This window comes from Capricornis sumatraensis, chromosome 7 (genome assembly GCF_032405125.1).
Source record: "Capricornis sumatraensis isolate serow.1 chromosome 7, serow.2, whole genome shotgun sequence".
NCBI lineage: Eukaryota > Metazoa > Chordata > Mammalia > Artiodactyla > Bovidae > Capricornis > Capricornis sumatraensis.
In genome coordinates this window covers 40,046,182-40,060,801 of record NC_091075.1, presented here as the reverse complement: position 1 = coordinate 40,060,801, position 14,620 = coordinate 40,046,182, and the positions used below count along the sequence as shown (strand labels likewise).

Genomic DNA, 14,620 nt, shown 5'->3' with positions numbered 1-14,620 from the left:
GTATTGATAGTGCTTTTAATACTCTTTTGAATTAGGTAACATCAGATATTTTCTGTTAAATAGGTACCTTTCAAGTTTTAATCTGTAATGTTGAATATTGTCCTTACCTTTGAGAAAGGAGGCTTTTGTTCAGTCTTAGTGTTACGAGTTCTTTTATGTGTTGAAATATGAAAATCCTCTGATTAGAAGAATAATTAGCATATTAAAAGCCCTAAAGTTAAGAACTATATATATTTTTAAGTGTAAAGGACTGAAAATCTTTCCCTGTTAATTAAAGTAACTCAAATTGAGAAATTGTCATTGTCTTTAAAAAACAAAATTTTAAAAAAAATTTCTACATGAACTAATATAAAAATACTTTACATGCTTTAAGGATTTTGTATTAATTTAGAAAATTTTATTCTGCCTATATATTTACACTTATGAGAAGAATTACATTCTCAGATTTACATCACAAAGAGAGCTGGAGGAAATGTATGCATTTACACACATGCATGCAGAAAGTTTCACTCATCTTAGAACTCATTACTCAGTCTCCTTCTCCTTTGAGTAATTTGTAATGGTAGTAGGTAGAAATTAATAATAGTGACTTTTAATATTTGATAGTATGGAGTTAACCTGTGCTCCATTGCCCTATTAAGAGTAATCAGTAAAAAATTGGTACTATTTCAGCTGATTCAAGCATCTGGGTCTTCAAGAGGTCTCCTACCAGTGGTTGGGTGAGTGTTCATGGATATTTAGTGACCTCTCCATTTGGGGATTTTTGTTTTTCTTCGAGATCTTTGAAGGATCACAGAGTTTTTAAATAAAAGGTTCTTATTAGTAGTATTTTTGCCTTACCTTAGGTCTTTAGTATTTTTGTCTTTGTTAATTTCTTTATTTGTGGTCCATCATCACCTTCCAGATTTAATTAAACATAAGGAGTTTTCTACTTGTTTACTTGGCATTGTTTCTGTTGTTTGTTTTTAATTTCTATGAATGAAATAGTTTTCGAGATTTCCAATATGGTCTGACCAGGATGTGGCTGGAAGATAGTAACAGTATCTTTTAAGTGGTCTTAATTCCTTTATGCATTTATTTCTTTAGTTAAGTTCTTTAACTTTGAAACAAAAGGCAAAAAAAAAAAAAAAATGTGTTTTTAAAGATAGGAAATATTTCCGAGTCTTTGGAAGCAAATAAAATGCTAATAGAAGCCTGTTGTTGGTTGGTGAAGTTTTTATTTGATTCCCGAACATTTCACAAAGTCAGTCATTTTAGGAATTCTGGATATTAGTAACATTAGTATTACTGATACTTTGAATCTGTTGCTTAGTTTGAGGAACATAAGCATGTGATCATCTTGCCAAAACACAGAGAAATCTTTTATATTCTTATTATAGCTTGTTTATTATCTTTCCTAACTATAGTTTTATGGACTTCGATGATATATTACCTTTATTGAGAACTCACACTTAGGATAATTATTATGGTTGATGTCACCAATTATGATGTCATCAATCATGACTGAACACTAAGCCCATTTAATCGCAAAACATTGTTGAGAGATAGATACTCTTGTTATCATCTTAACAGATAAAGATAATAAAGTTCAGAGAAGTTAAGTTTTGTGTTGTGAACATTTGAACCCTGGGAAGAAATTTTTAAAAGGTCAAAGATGTTTTATGTGAAGAGCACTTAGATTCTAAGTATTAAGTAGAAAAGTCTTCCTGTTTTCTACTACTTAGCAGCCTAGAATTAGGATTATTTTAATTGAATTGGGAAGGCTAGAGAAGGACCTATGAGAAATACAGAGCATTCCATCTTGCCTTCATATGAACTATGAACAGCTTTAGTGATTAGTTCCCTTACAGTATTTAGTAATTGGAAAAGCTTATTACTTAATCTAAATACAGTTTGGACAATCCCTTATAATAGAAGCTAGTCAAAAATACTCTTTGCGGGTTGAATAAGTATAGTCAGGGAGAGGGGATATTTTAGTGTAGAAGTGAATTTTTAACTAATTTTGTATATTCTTTAGAAATGTTTCAGAATTGAGTTCCTTGTAGAGATTAACCTGCACATTTATGTAGAGTGCTAGAGTAGAATGAAACCTCCATGATAGCAGGGACTTTGTTTTGTTAATTGCAGAATCCTCAGTATATGGAATAGTACTTGTCACATCTTGTATATTCAATAAATATTTCTTGAATGGATGAATGAGCACTAAGATAAACTAAGATATGTTCCAGTTTTTCCGCATACTTATGGTATGATACTTATTCCATTTGAAGGATAAAATTGTTTTGCATGTATATATATATTTTATCTTCTACTTTGTACTTAAATTTATGACTATGTATGTTTAGCATGAATATGTTTATTTTGAAATGTGGATAAACATAGGCATATAAATATAAAATGCCTTTTCTGAAGCTATCCTCATAGGATGTAAACTAAATTATTTTGACTTTAGGCTTCATATTCTCTGATCACCTGAAGCAGTATAAATCACTAGCTTATAATTCAAGAAGATATCTCATCTTTTATTTTTCAGTTAAAGAAGCCTACTTAACTAAATTGGACAGATAGTATACACATTGTAGCTGAATGAATCATACTGCTAAGTATATAATAAAATAAAGCCTTCCTTCATCAAAATATGATGTTTTTCCTACTTTATCCTCCACCCCCCTACCCCCCCCATCTCCCCCCAAAACACATATTTAACATTCATTTAACTATTATTCTGGCCATTTCTTTTCGAAGCCCTTCTTGATATATAGTTGAAAGCTGCTATTAACCAATCTTTTCCCCTGAAATTAATTGATAGCCAGGTTTTATATAAAGTTTTTCATGCCTTTTCTGAATACAAATCTTTTCCGTTTAAACTTTTAATTTTTAAGCTTTATAATATTGCATGAAATAAATATTAATACTTTTCATTAATTAATTGGAGTATGTCTGATACTAAAACATTTGACTTCTTAGAAACAGGAATATTAAATCTTTTAGATTGCTTTTCTCTAAATGCAGGTATCTTTGAATGGCTCTGTAAATTTGACCTGATTCATTCATACCCTAGGTATTTATTATACAAATGCACCTTTCTGATACCATGTGGTCATATATTGAAAAAGTGAATTTAAAGTGTTATATTCTCTGCAACCTCATAGACTGTAGCCCGCCAGACTCCTCTGTCCATGGAATTCTCCAGGCAAGAATACTGGAGGGGGTAGCCATCCCCTTCTCCAGGGGAATCTTCCTGACCCAGGGATCGAACCTAGGTCTCCCACATTGCAGTTAGATTCTTTACCAGCTGAGCCACCAGGGAAGGCCCCTTGGCTTTCTCTTTATATGTGGGTTGCCTTTTTGGAACTCTCAGGGAACTGTATGTTGCTGCTGCTGCCGCCAAGTCGCTTCAGTTGTGTCCGACTCCTAGCAACACCATGGACTGCAACCTACCAGACTCCTCCACCCATGGGATTTTCCAGGCAAGAGTACTGGAGTGGGTTGCCATTGCCTTCTCCGAACTGTATGTTAGCGTGGTAAAATAATCCATATATCATTATGAGTCATAATCCAAAGGTGTTCATGAAAAAAAAATTTTTTTTTTTTGCCATATACATAGATGATATGAATGAAATTCTAAGAACACACTAAAAGTTATAACTGGATTTAAGATCTTAGGCATTTCTGTTAAAGTCACCTTTCTGCTTGTGACACCATCCATAGTAGGAATTAAAGACAGACTATTGGATTATTCATTTACCATTACCTGGATTCTTTTATCTCCTTTTGTCTTCTTTAATCTCTAATTTGACCTAGTCAGTTACGCCTTTATAAGCACCCATATTTTTTTCCACTGTGTTTTCTGAAACAATCCCCTATATCCTCAGTCTTTTCTCTTAATGTTCCTTTACTTTATTGCTTTAGGTGAAACCTGTATATTCATAAAAGATGCTTTTGTAGCCCTTTCTCTTGCTAAATGTTTTTAATTGCTTGCTTTATGTAATACAGGAGTGATAAAATTGACAAGTTCTGAGATCTTTATAGCTGCTTTCCAATCATTTATTTACTTTCCTCACTCAAAACCCTGAGCTTCTCTGAAGCACCTGACATCTACCTGTTCCATCCACATCATCATGTTACATACCTGTACTAACTTTTTTCTCTTTCTTTCTCCTGTCTTAGTTCTTGGTGACTTCAAGTACTCTGCAGCTGATTCATTCAACATTCTGGCTTCTCAGTTACTTGACCTCTCCATTTTAATGATCTTTTCCTCCATTCCACTCCATCCACCTTTCTGATGATCATCCCTAGACCTTTGCCACCTCCCAAATATAATTTCAACCTTTCCTATTTCTGACTACCATTTTATTTTAATAGTCATCCTAATATTTTTTAACCTTTTTGCAACCGCCAATCTATTGACCATTCCACTTCTCACTATTCATTATCTCATGATTTCACTTTTCTCCTTACTCATTTCAGATACTGTGCTTGATTGCTGTAATCATCTTTCTATAAAATCTTAACTTCCTTGCTTCTCTTTTCCTTTCTCATATTTGCATGCCAGAACCTCATCTGGATTTTGACCCTGTACCCCCTGTATTATACACTTGCCCTGGAACAGCTGAACTTGACTAAAGTTAAATACCTAGGTAGTTATTTTATATCCCTCTCCTCAAATTCTTCACAACTAAAAACCACCACTCCTTTTTGTAGTGCAGTTATCTTCTAACATTATATAATTTGCTTATTTTTAAAATGTATTATTCATTGTCTTTTTCCATCTGCTAGTATTAAACACCATGAAGAACTGGATTTTTGTATTTCTTCCTTCTGAGATATCTCTAGCATCTGACACACAGTAGGTACTTATTTTCTGTGCTTTTACCATCTTCACTTTGTTCTCCTTTTCTTTTCAACTCATCCTGATGAGACTTTCTTTTCTACTACCCTGCTGAAAGTGTTTTATCATTTTCATTGGTAATTCCATTTTGTACTCTTTAGAGGAAAGTTGATCAATTCTCACCTTATTCAGATTTTCACCATTCATCAGTGATAGGGTTGATCACTTCCTTAATCCTGGTTTCTAGGATATTATATTCTTTTAATTTTTTTCCCCCTGTCTTGCAAATTACTTCTTTCACATGCTTCTTGCTGGTTTTTGTTTTCTTTACCTTTAAATATTGAAGAGCCCAAGAGTTAGTCCTCAGTGTCTTTTCTTCTTAAATGGCTTCTCTTACTTGATAGCTTCATTTCATCCAGTCAGTATGTCTTGGTGACATCTGAATATTGTAGGATTATATCTAATCCTAATCTTTTCTCTAGCTTTTCTCTCTTATATATCTCTACTTGGTATTCATTAGAATATCTAATGGGTACTTCACATGACCTCTCTAAAACAGAATTCTTGATTTTACTTTCCCAAACTTCTCCTGTCCCAACCTTTCCTATCTTAGTGAAAAGTATCACTCTTGACCCTAGTTGGTTGCTAGTCCCCAAAACAAGAAACTTATCTTGATTCCTCAGTATCCTCTATACACACATGCAAGCTATCATCAACTTCCATTTGTTGTTCTACCTTCAAAATCTATTCTAAATGTGACCGTGTCTCACCATTTCCATTGCTGCCACTCTAATCCAAGATACTTCATCTCTGGCATGTACTACTTGATATTGACCAGAGACATATTAACACCACAAGCATTAGTTTCTGCAAAAATCCCCTTGTCAATATGTGTTAAAGAGCCTCCGAACTGTTTCTCTTTCTACTTTTCTCTTTCCGACCAGTTCATTTTTCTACACAAAATGATATTTCTGAAGCCCAAACCAGTACATCATTCCTCTGCCCAAAAGTTTCCAGTGGCTTTGGATGTCACTTAGAGTAAAATCTATCAGAGGTTTGATCTACATGGCCTAGTTTAGCCTCCTTTTCAGCCAAATCTCTTATTGCTCATTCTTTTGCAGACTCTGGCTTTTTGCTCATCCTCTGATGTGCTAACCTTATTGCCATCTCAGGGTCTTCTCACTTGCTGTTGCTGTTACCTCTGTCTAGAATCCTTGTTTGCACCTGAGCATTGCACTCCATTGTATTACCAGACATTACCCTTGGCCCTGATCACTTGTTGCTCCAATCACCCTGTTTATGATAATTCTTTCAGACAGTCTTTCCTACCATTCCGCTTTTTGTTTGTTTGTTTTTCTAACTGACTCCTCTTTTAATGTGTTTGTTGTCTCTGCTACTTCTACAATATAAGAACAATAAGATGGGATTTTTATTATGCTATATCCCTAGCACTTAGAATTGTATATGATGCAGTCAAAACTCAATAACTTAATTGAGTGATATAGAAAAGGAATATTTTAAAGCTCAGCAGTAATGCTTTAAAATCCTGATTTAAAAGATCATGTTTGTTTTAAAAGCATGACTTACAGTATACTAGATCTTTTAGCAAAGTCTTTAATGAGTCCTTGTATGTGATAAGAAAGTCTTCTAGGAATCAGCCTAAATAATGAAAATAAAAGTGATTCCAGATTTCTTTCAGAAATGTTTGGTCATTGAATTATTCTTTTCAGTAGTTTTACACAACCCTGATAACCTTTTAAGGACATAATTTAAATTTTGAGGAAGCAGTGGTTCTTCCATTTCTCTTTATATAAGGAGTTCTGTCTTAATTATTTCTTTGCACATTCTAATTAAGTTTTAAAAATGTAGTCTGTTAGGTGAGAGGGAAGACCTAATTCTCAGAAGAGTATAATTCTATTTGGGGCCCTTTTTTTTGTATCACCATCTGTCCCTGGGTAACATTTCTTCCCTGTACTTTGTCTCTAGTATGGCAGATAATGGAATTGGCCTGTGTATAAATAAATGTAATAATCTATATATGCTATTCAAAATAATCAGAGTTCTGAACTGGAAAAAGCACTTTTATGTAAAAGTAACAGTTACTAAAATTACTATGTACTATTTAGCTGTTTTGTATTAACTTAGTAATATCATTTAAAAATCTTCTTAGAATATTTTTCTGATTTTCTTGAGTAACTCATAAATTCACCAGATATATCATCACCCATGTGTTCTTTCATAAAATGCTACTAATTTAGTTCTTTCTTTCCTTGAGTGTGACTTCCCCCAAAGCAAAACTAGCAAGTTGGCCTTTATAAAACATATTTCCCATCCATGATTAGAGAAGTTAATTCATTCAAGAAAGTTCCACGAATCTTCCTTCTATATACTAGGTACCATATTAGTGAAAAGAAAAAACACAAAAACATCTCTGTCTGCATGAACTTTTGTGTGGTAGTAAGGGGAAGCAAGCAGTAAATAAGTAAATTATGTTTCTGGTTCAGTGTGCATGTATGCACATGCATACACACACACACAGTCCCCTGCCTTACACACATGCTGGATATAAATATATATTTAAGTGTTGGAGACAAAGGAGGAAGAGGAGCATTAGGAATACCAAGGCAGAGGTGGTATTCAAGTAACATTTGAGCAACCATTTAAAAAAAAAAAAAAAAGGATATCAAACTACAGAAAACCTGGGGAAAATACATTTCAAGAGTTAAAGATAATATTGATTTTGAAAATTTATGTATCAGGCATGTGGGAAGTGATTGCCACCCCATTCCTCAGTTTTACAGACTACTTATTTTCCTTTTAAGACCACGCTAAAATTACAGCATTTTAAAGCAGATACGGGATTTAGAGATTATTTGATTCTGCTGTTCCTTTCAGTTCAGTTCAGTTCAGTTCAGTTGCTCAGCCGTGTCCGACTCTTTGCGACCCCATGAATGGCAGCACGCCAGGCCTGCCTGTGCATCACCAACTCCCAGAGTTCACTCAGACTCACGTCCATCAAGTCATAATTTAAGTAACTTAACCAAGGAACATATATTATTTAACATGTATTAAATAACATAAGATAGTGATTATCAATAATACTTAGTAAAATAATCAAAAAGCCATTTTACAAAATGTTTAATAAAAAGTTGCTTACATGAAGTGTGATGGTAATAAAAGAGATGAAGGCTTAGTTTTTGTTGCTGTTTGGTGATGAGTAATATTAAACCAGAGTGAGCTGGGGAAGTAGTGAACAGATGAATGTCTGAATCCATGGAACTAACTCTGAACCATCAGCTGAAGTCAGAGGAAAGGCAGTGGGATTTTTAAGAAAGTAAAAATGGATGAACTACTCAATTCACTTGTAGTTTTTCAGCCCCTGGTCACCCGTTGATGTGTGGAGTCTTCTGATCATGATCAAACTCAACTTGTATCAACCAAAATTTTATATGCATGATGTGAAATTTCTTTTGAAGATTTGGTGTCAAGTATTTGTGACTCCTTTATCTTTGCCTGAATAATGATGAACATGAAGTTGAAAGATTTTCTCAATCATAATGTAATGTTAACAGTTATCATTTTCATGGTCTACTTCATTAAATCTAGTCTCCTTAACAAGTAAGACATTTTGCTTTCCAGTCAACATTTCTTTTAACACCTGAAGGTTAACAGAAAATATGCTAGGATTGTGCATATTCCAGTCATTGTTTATGGAGATACTTTTCCCAAAGCCTGATTGGCTGAGAGTATCTTTTTATCAAAACACTTAAATAAATCCATGGTCCCCTATAGGGACCATGAGATGGGAGGTAAGTAAATTTACTGTTCTTTTAATAGGTCTTTAATAGTTTCCACACACCTCCTGTACTTTAAAGCATCTCTGCAAATAAGAGTGTGATTCTCATATTTAAAAGATGTGTGTTTCGTGATACATAATAGATACATGTAGACCTTAAGTGATGTATATGCTGTATGGGTGTGTTTAAGAGACTTCAAAGGATAATTTTGATTCTATAAAATGATTTCTACCTTCTTTGTCAATTTTAAATATTATTCTGTCATATCCCCCTAACAGTATTTAGTAGATTTTGAACTTCTTGGCGGCAAAGAATATTTTAATAATTTTTTTCTTTCCAATTCCTTATAAACATTTCTTAGTTTCTTAAATAGAGTTCTGGTCAAGGACATCAATCATAAATATAGAAGATACTCTTCAACATGTAATAGGTATTTGCTGTTCAATTTATGTATAATTATTCATTTTAGGGATAAAGTGATGAAAAATCATTTAAAGGTGAATTTTCCTGAACATACATACATATGTGTGGTGTAATAACATGGCTCAGCTGCCAAACAGGTTTTAGGATACCATACAGCAGTATGGTTCAGGAGTATTGGCAGGTGACCAAGCAAATAACAGGAGAAGCCTGCTCAAAAGATTATGCAAAAGCAGTTTCCTCCTTTCAGTCGCTATATATTCGAGTGTCTTAAAATTTTGCTCTATGAAATAATATGTTTCTAAAATGGGTTTCTTGTTGTTTTTTTTTTTTTTAATGAGAACTGATGTTTACAGGTTTTATTCAATCCCTTGGTCACAGGTTTTGTATGTTTGTTCGATGCTGTGAAAATAAGGGTGTTTGTTTGTCTTTTAACTTCTTGGAAAACCTACATTTCTTAGAGATCTGATTTTCTCTGCTTTTTTTTTTCTTTTTAAATTTTGTCTCTACGTTTCAGCAGCTTCATGTTATTTTAAATTGTTTTAATTAAACACATCGTTTATTTAATATGCTTTTAAAACAGTGCTTATCTCTGTTATTATATACCTAAAAACAGCAGATGGTTAGATGACTTTACAGTGAAAACCACTATGATAATTCTTTTGTTTATTTTCTTTTTAAGATATACTTTAACACATATGTGTAGAACGTTTTCATTGTCCTTGTAAATAATACATCTAAAACTCTAATCCACAATTCTTAGAACTGTGGTTCCTCTTGTTATTTTAGCTATAAGACTTAATTAAACCTGGTTATGGTCTGCCTCCAAATTGTAGACAGCACATTGTGTTGAATTGGGTGGTATTAGAATCTCAAGATCAGGACCTTTTAAGGAAAAAAAGAAAACTTAATAGCCAAGGTAAATTTAGCTAAAGACTGAAATAGTTCATATGTCCTGAGTTGAAATAAAAAGAGGAAGGGTATGTTAGTCAGCTGGACTTTTTGTCATTGTTGTTAGATAATTTTTTTCATATACTGTAGTTTTATGGATGATAAAATATAATGTAAAAAATCACCTGAGTTATCAGACAGTGAATCAATCTATCATCTTAACTGTTTTATAGGTCCAAGTTCCATCTTGCCATAATTTTGAGTCTGATATTTTCAGTTTTTTCTGTCACGTAAAGTTCTTTTTTTGATGCAATTTTTGTAGAAATAGCACTTTGTAAATATCCTCTAACATGAGAGCTCTTCTCTCTATCTCATTTAATATGATATAGTTATAATGCTCTTTTAATAATTACTTATTCTCGGCACTTCAGTGGCTGATTAATTCTTTCTGAATATCTCTTACTGAGATAGAAGGAGTCTAGGACTAGCAGAGGGTTTGATCAAATACTGTACTTGTGAAATGTAATGAATTAGCTTTATAAATTACTATTTCATCATTTTTAATTATAAGTGTGAACTGTCAGTTATAGTTTACTATTTGCTGTTGGCTAGTTGTACATTATATTGACAGTCTGCTCAGACTGTTCTATTGATTAGAACTTACTGATTTGTTATTACTACGTGGCAATCATCCCCTGCCTTTTCTCCATATGGATTCGTGTGTGTGTGTGTTCTCCCTTAAGTGTTTTGAATGAAGTCTTTAAAATGTTTCTATCATCAATGGAAAGGGCAAAACATAAGTTTTACCATCAAACAGGGATTAAAATCTTACCCTACCATTTATTCACTATATAGTTCTGGTAAACTACTTACCATTTTGTGTGGCTTAGTTTCTTCATGTGCACAAGAGGCATAATAATTGTGGATGCTTGTATTCTGTTGTCTGCCCTCACCCACTAAAAAATAGTTTTATTAAAGATATTAGTTTAGATTTTAGTGTTTTAACATTGATAGGTGTGGTGTGTGTTCAATAGTAGCTTCTTGTAGAAAAAAGAACATGGACTATGGAATCAAATCTAGATGGGTTGCTTCCTGTTTGTTTTGTTTCTTTTTCATTAAATAACTGTGATATTAAGCCAGTTACTTACCTTGGTGATACTATATCATTGTGCACATTTGTTGTTGTTCAGGTACTAAGTCATGTCCAATTCTTTGCGGCTCCATGGAGTGTAGCATACCAGGCTTCCCTGTCCTTCACTATCTCCCAGAGTTTGCTCAAACTCATGTCCATTGAGTCGGTGATGCCATCCAACCATCTCATTCTGTGTCATCCCCTTCTTCTCTTGCCCTCAATCTTTGCCAGCATAAGGGTCTTTTCCAACAAGTTGTCTCTTCATGTCAGGTGGCCAAAGCATTGGAGCTTCAGCTTCAGCATCAGTCCTCCCAATGAATATTCAGGGTTGATTTCCTTTAGGATTGTGCAAATTAATATAATGTAAATGAAACATCCAGCTTGTGCCATGTTTTTAATAGCCATCCAGGGAAGAGTAGCCCTATGGCAGATTGCACTGTTTTTGTTTGTTTGTTTAAGTGTATAAGAAAAGGAGGCACTGGCATCTAAATGACTTTCTCTAATCATACTATGGCACAGTAGTTGAGGTCAAATTTGGGGTTAGACCTGGATTCTAGAGTTGGTTCTACTACTTACTCAGCCTTGTGTGACCTTAGGCAAACTTTTTAACCTCCTTAAGACTCGTTTCCATTTCTCTAGTGAAAATTGCTCAGTTGCATTGGACTCTTTGCAACCCCATGGATTTTACAGTTCATGGAATTCTCCAGGCCAGAATACTGGAGTGGGTCGCTGTTCCCTTCTCCAGAGTATTCCCAACCCAGGATTCAACCCTGGTCTCCCACCTTGCAGGCAGATTCTTTACCAGCTGAGCCATCAGGAAAGCCCCCATTTCTATATAATGGGAATAATTCTGGCATTCTTAAGAGGATTATTCTGATGACTTGAAGAGATAAGGCATCAAAACTCATCAAATTTTAGACGTTATTTATGTGTAGTTTTTCTTGTATACCAGTTATACCGCAACAAATTTGGGGAAGAGTGGGAGGAAAAATTAATGTAAGGACTCAATAATCTAAAACTATTGCTGCTATTTAGTATTATTTATTATCAGTATCATCAATTACTTGGAATTACACTAAATCAAAAAAGGAAGATGACAAAGGATTTAGTTCTCAAGTTTTGTAATCATGAAGAAAATTGCCCTTAGGAGCCCATGAATTAATAACTTAACATCAAAGTATAAGGTATCAATCATAGTCTCAAAAGTGAGTGGTAATACTTAAGAACTGTCAGCAGTAAATGTAGTACTCTTTGGATACTTTAGGGGAGTACAATGGTTAGGTAAATAAAATACAAATTATAACATGTTTATTTTATACAAAAAAGTGACTTTCGTGCTTCAATTTCTTATTTGATAAAATGGAAAGTTTTTGCTAAAGTGTGTTGATATACTTTGTTAGCCTATGTGGCATTAAGGAAGTGAAACAAAGTTAAAGGAATGTTTGAGAGAAATTATTTTACAGGCATATATACCAACCAGTCTTAATAAACATTTGAGACACTTTGAAGTGAAATTTCAGTCTGGATAGTTTGAAAAGTTGACTATTCTTGTTAGCCATTTTTGTTATTCCCTCTATGTTCTGATTGGTTAGAGGACCAAAGCTGATTTGAAAATATTAACTAATAACTGAAAATATTGTATGAATATATTTGTGTAATGATAGGTCACATTTTCTAGAGAAAAATATAAATTATTTGGGAACTACTTATTATTTTAGGTTGCTTTTTACTTCTTTAGATCCATATGGGCATGGCAACTCACTCGAGTATTCTTGCCTGGAGAATCCCATGGAGAGAGGAGCCTGGTGGGCTACAGTCCTTAGGGTTGCAAAGAGTTAGACACGACTGAAACGACTTAGCATACACAATCAAGAATATACATTATAGTAACTAGAAATGTTAAAATACTTTTATGTGTATATAAGAAAATTTATTTTATATTTAAGCCAGCAACATGTTAAAGTGGACCCTCATAGGGTTGCTCCTGTCTTATACATACTAATTTAGGCTACCAGTGTTTCTGATGACCAACTGGAACAATATACTAGCCAAATATGCTTGTGAGTCTGATAACATGCTCTAATAGTCTGGTATTATTTGAACTTCTGGTACTATTTGGGCATGTTATAGCCCAGTGGCCCCTGATTTACTCTGTACATATTTCACTTTTCAATTTAAAATACTCTTAAAGTTCTGCAAAGCCATCTGTGAGCCTATATTAAATGTTGGCTATTTTTTTACTTTATCTATGTTTGTTTTTCTAAAAAGCATACTTATTATTCTAGTGGTTGTTGTTGCTGAGGTTTATTTGTAAAAGAAGCACTCACTCTTTGGTGGAGTAATGGTCAGTGTCTACCTAGATTAGGGTATATTTATGTACCTCTGGCATTGTCATTTGTTGGAGTTACTGAAGTTCCAGGGTTGCAGGCCTTACATGTGTCTGGAAGGTTATAGAAATAAAACTAAAGTCTGTGATTTTTGCGGTTGCATCCATTTCTTTGACGCAGTCCTTGTTAACCCTGGAAATGTTTTAGACTATTAGTAGAAGGCATTCCTTTATTGTTGTTGAATATTTTGTTAGATAACCACAAAAAAAACCATATTGGAGCAGTGCTGTAAAATGGCGTTGTCCAAAATCATCTGTGCATGTAGTCAGGGATTAAGTAAGATGATCCCCTGAAGTGTAGGAATTCTATTGACATTGATATAAGTCCTTAATAAAATAAGACTTTTTCAGTCAAGAGAACCAAGGCTCCTTGGAGAAGTGGTTGCTTCCATGGCTGGGGTTGGCAAAATATAAAGTGAATTTGGAGCATCTTGTGGTACCAGAATTCCAGACATCCTGGAATGTGAAGTCAAGTGGAGGTGATGGAATTCTGATTGAGCTATTTCAAATCCTAAAAGATGATGCTATGAAAGTGCTGCACTCAATATGCTAGCAAATTTGGAAAACTCAGCAGTGGCCACAGGACTGGAAAAGGTCAGTTTTCATTCCACTCCCTAAGAAAGGCAATGCCAAAGAATGCTCAAACTACTGCACAGTCACACTCATCTCACACGCTAGCAAAGTAATGCTCAAAATTCTCCAAGCCAGGCTTCAACAGTACGTGAACCGTGAACTTCCAGATGTTCAAGCAGGTTTTAAAAAAGGCAGAGGAACCAGAGATCCAATTGCCAACATCCGCTGGATCATGGAAAAAGCAAGAGAGTTCCAGAAAAACACCTGCTTCTGCTTTATTGATGTGCCAAAGCCTTTGACTGTGTGGATCACAATAAACTGTGGAAAATTCTGAAAGAGATGGGAATACCAGACCACGTGACCTACCTTGAGAAATCTCTATGCAGGTCACAAAGCCACAGTTAGAAGTGGACATGGAGCAACAGACTGGTTCCAAATAGGAAAAGGAGTACGTCAAGGCTGTATATTGTCACCCTGCTTATTTAACTTCTATGCAGATTACATCATGAGAAATGCTGGGCTGGATGAAGCACAAGCTGGAATCAAGATTGCAAGGAGAAATATCAATCACCTCAGATATGCAGATGACA

At 34.3% G+C, this 14,620-nt stretch overlaps 1 protein-coding gene across 1 annotated transcript in view; it reads left to right on the top strand.

The window, feature by feature from the left end:
• LCORL (ligand dependent nuclear receptor corepressor like) overlaps window positions 1–14,620 on the top strand; it is a 165,081-nt gene that overhangs the window by 66,490 nt on the left and 83,971 nt on the right. The gene's annotated exons all lie outside the window — the stretch shown is intronic.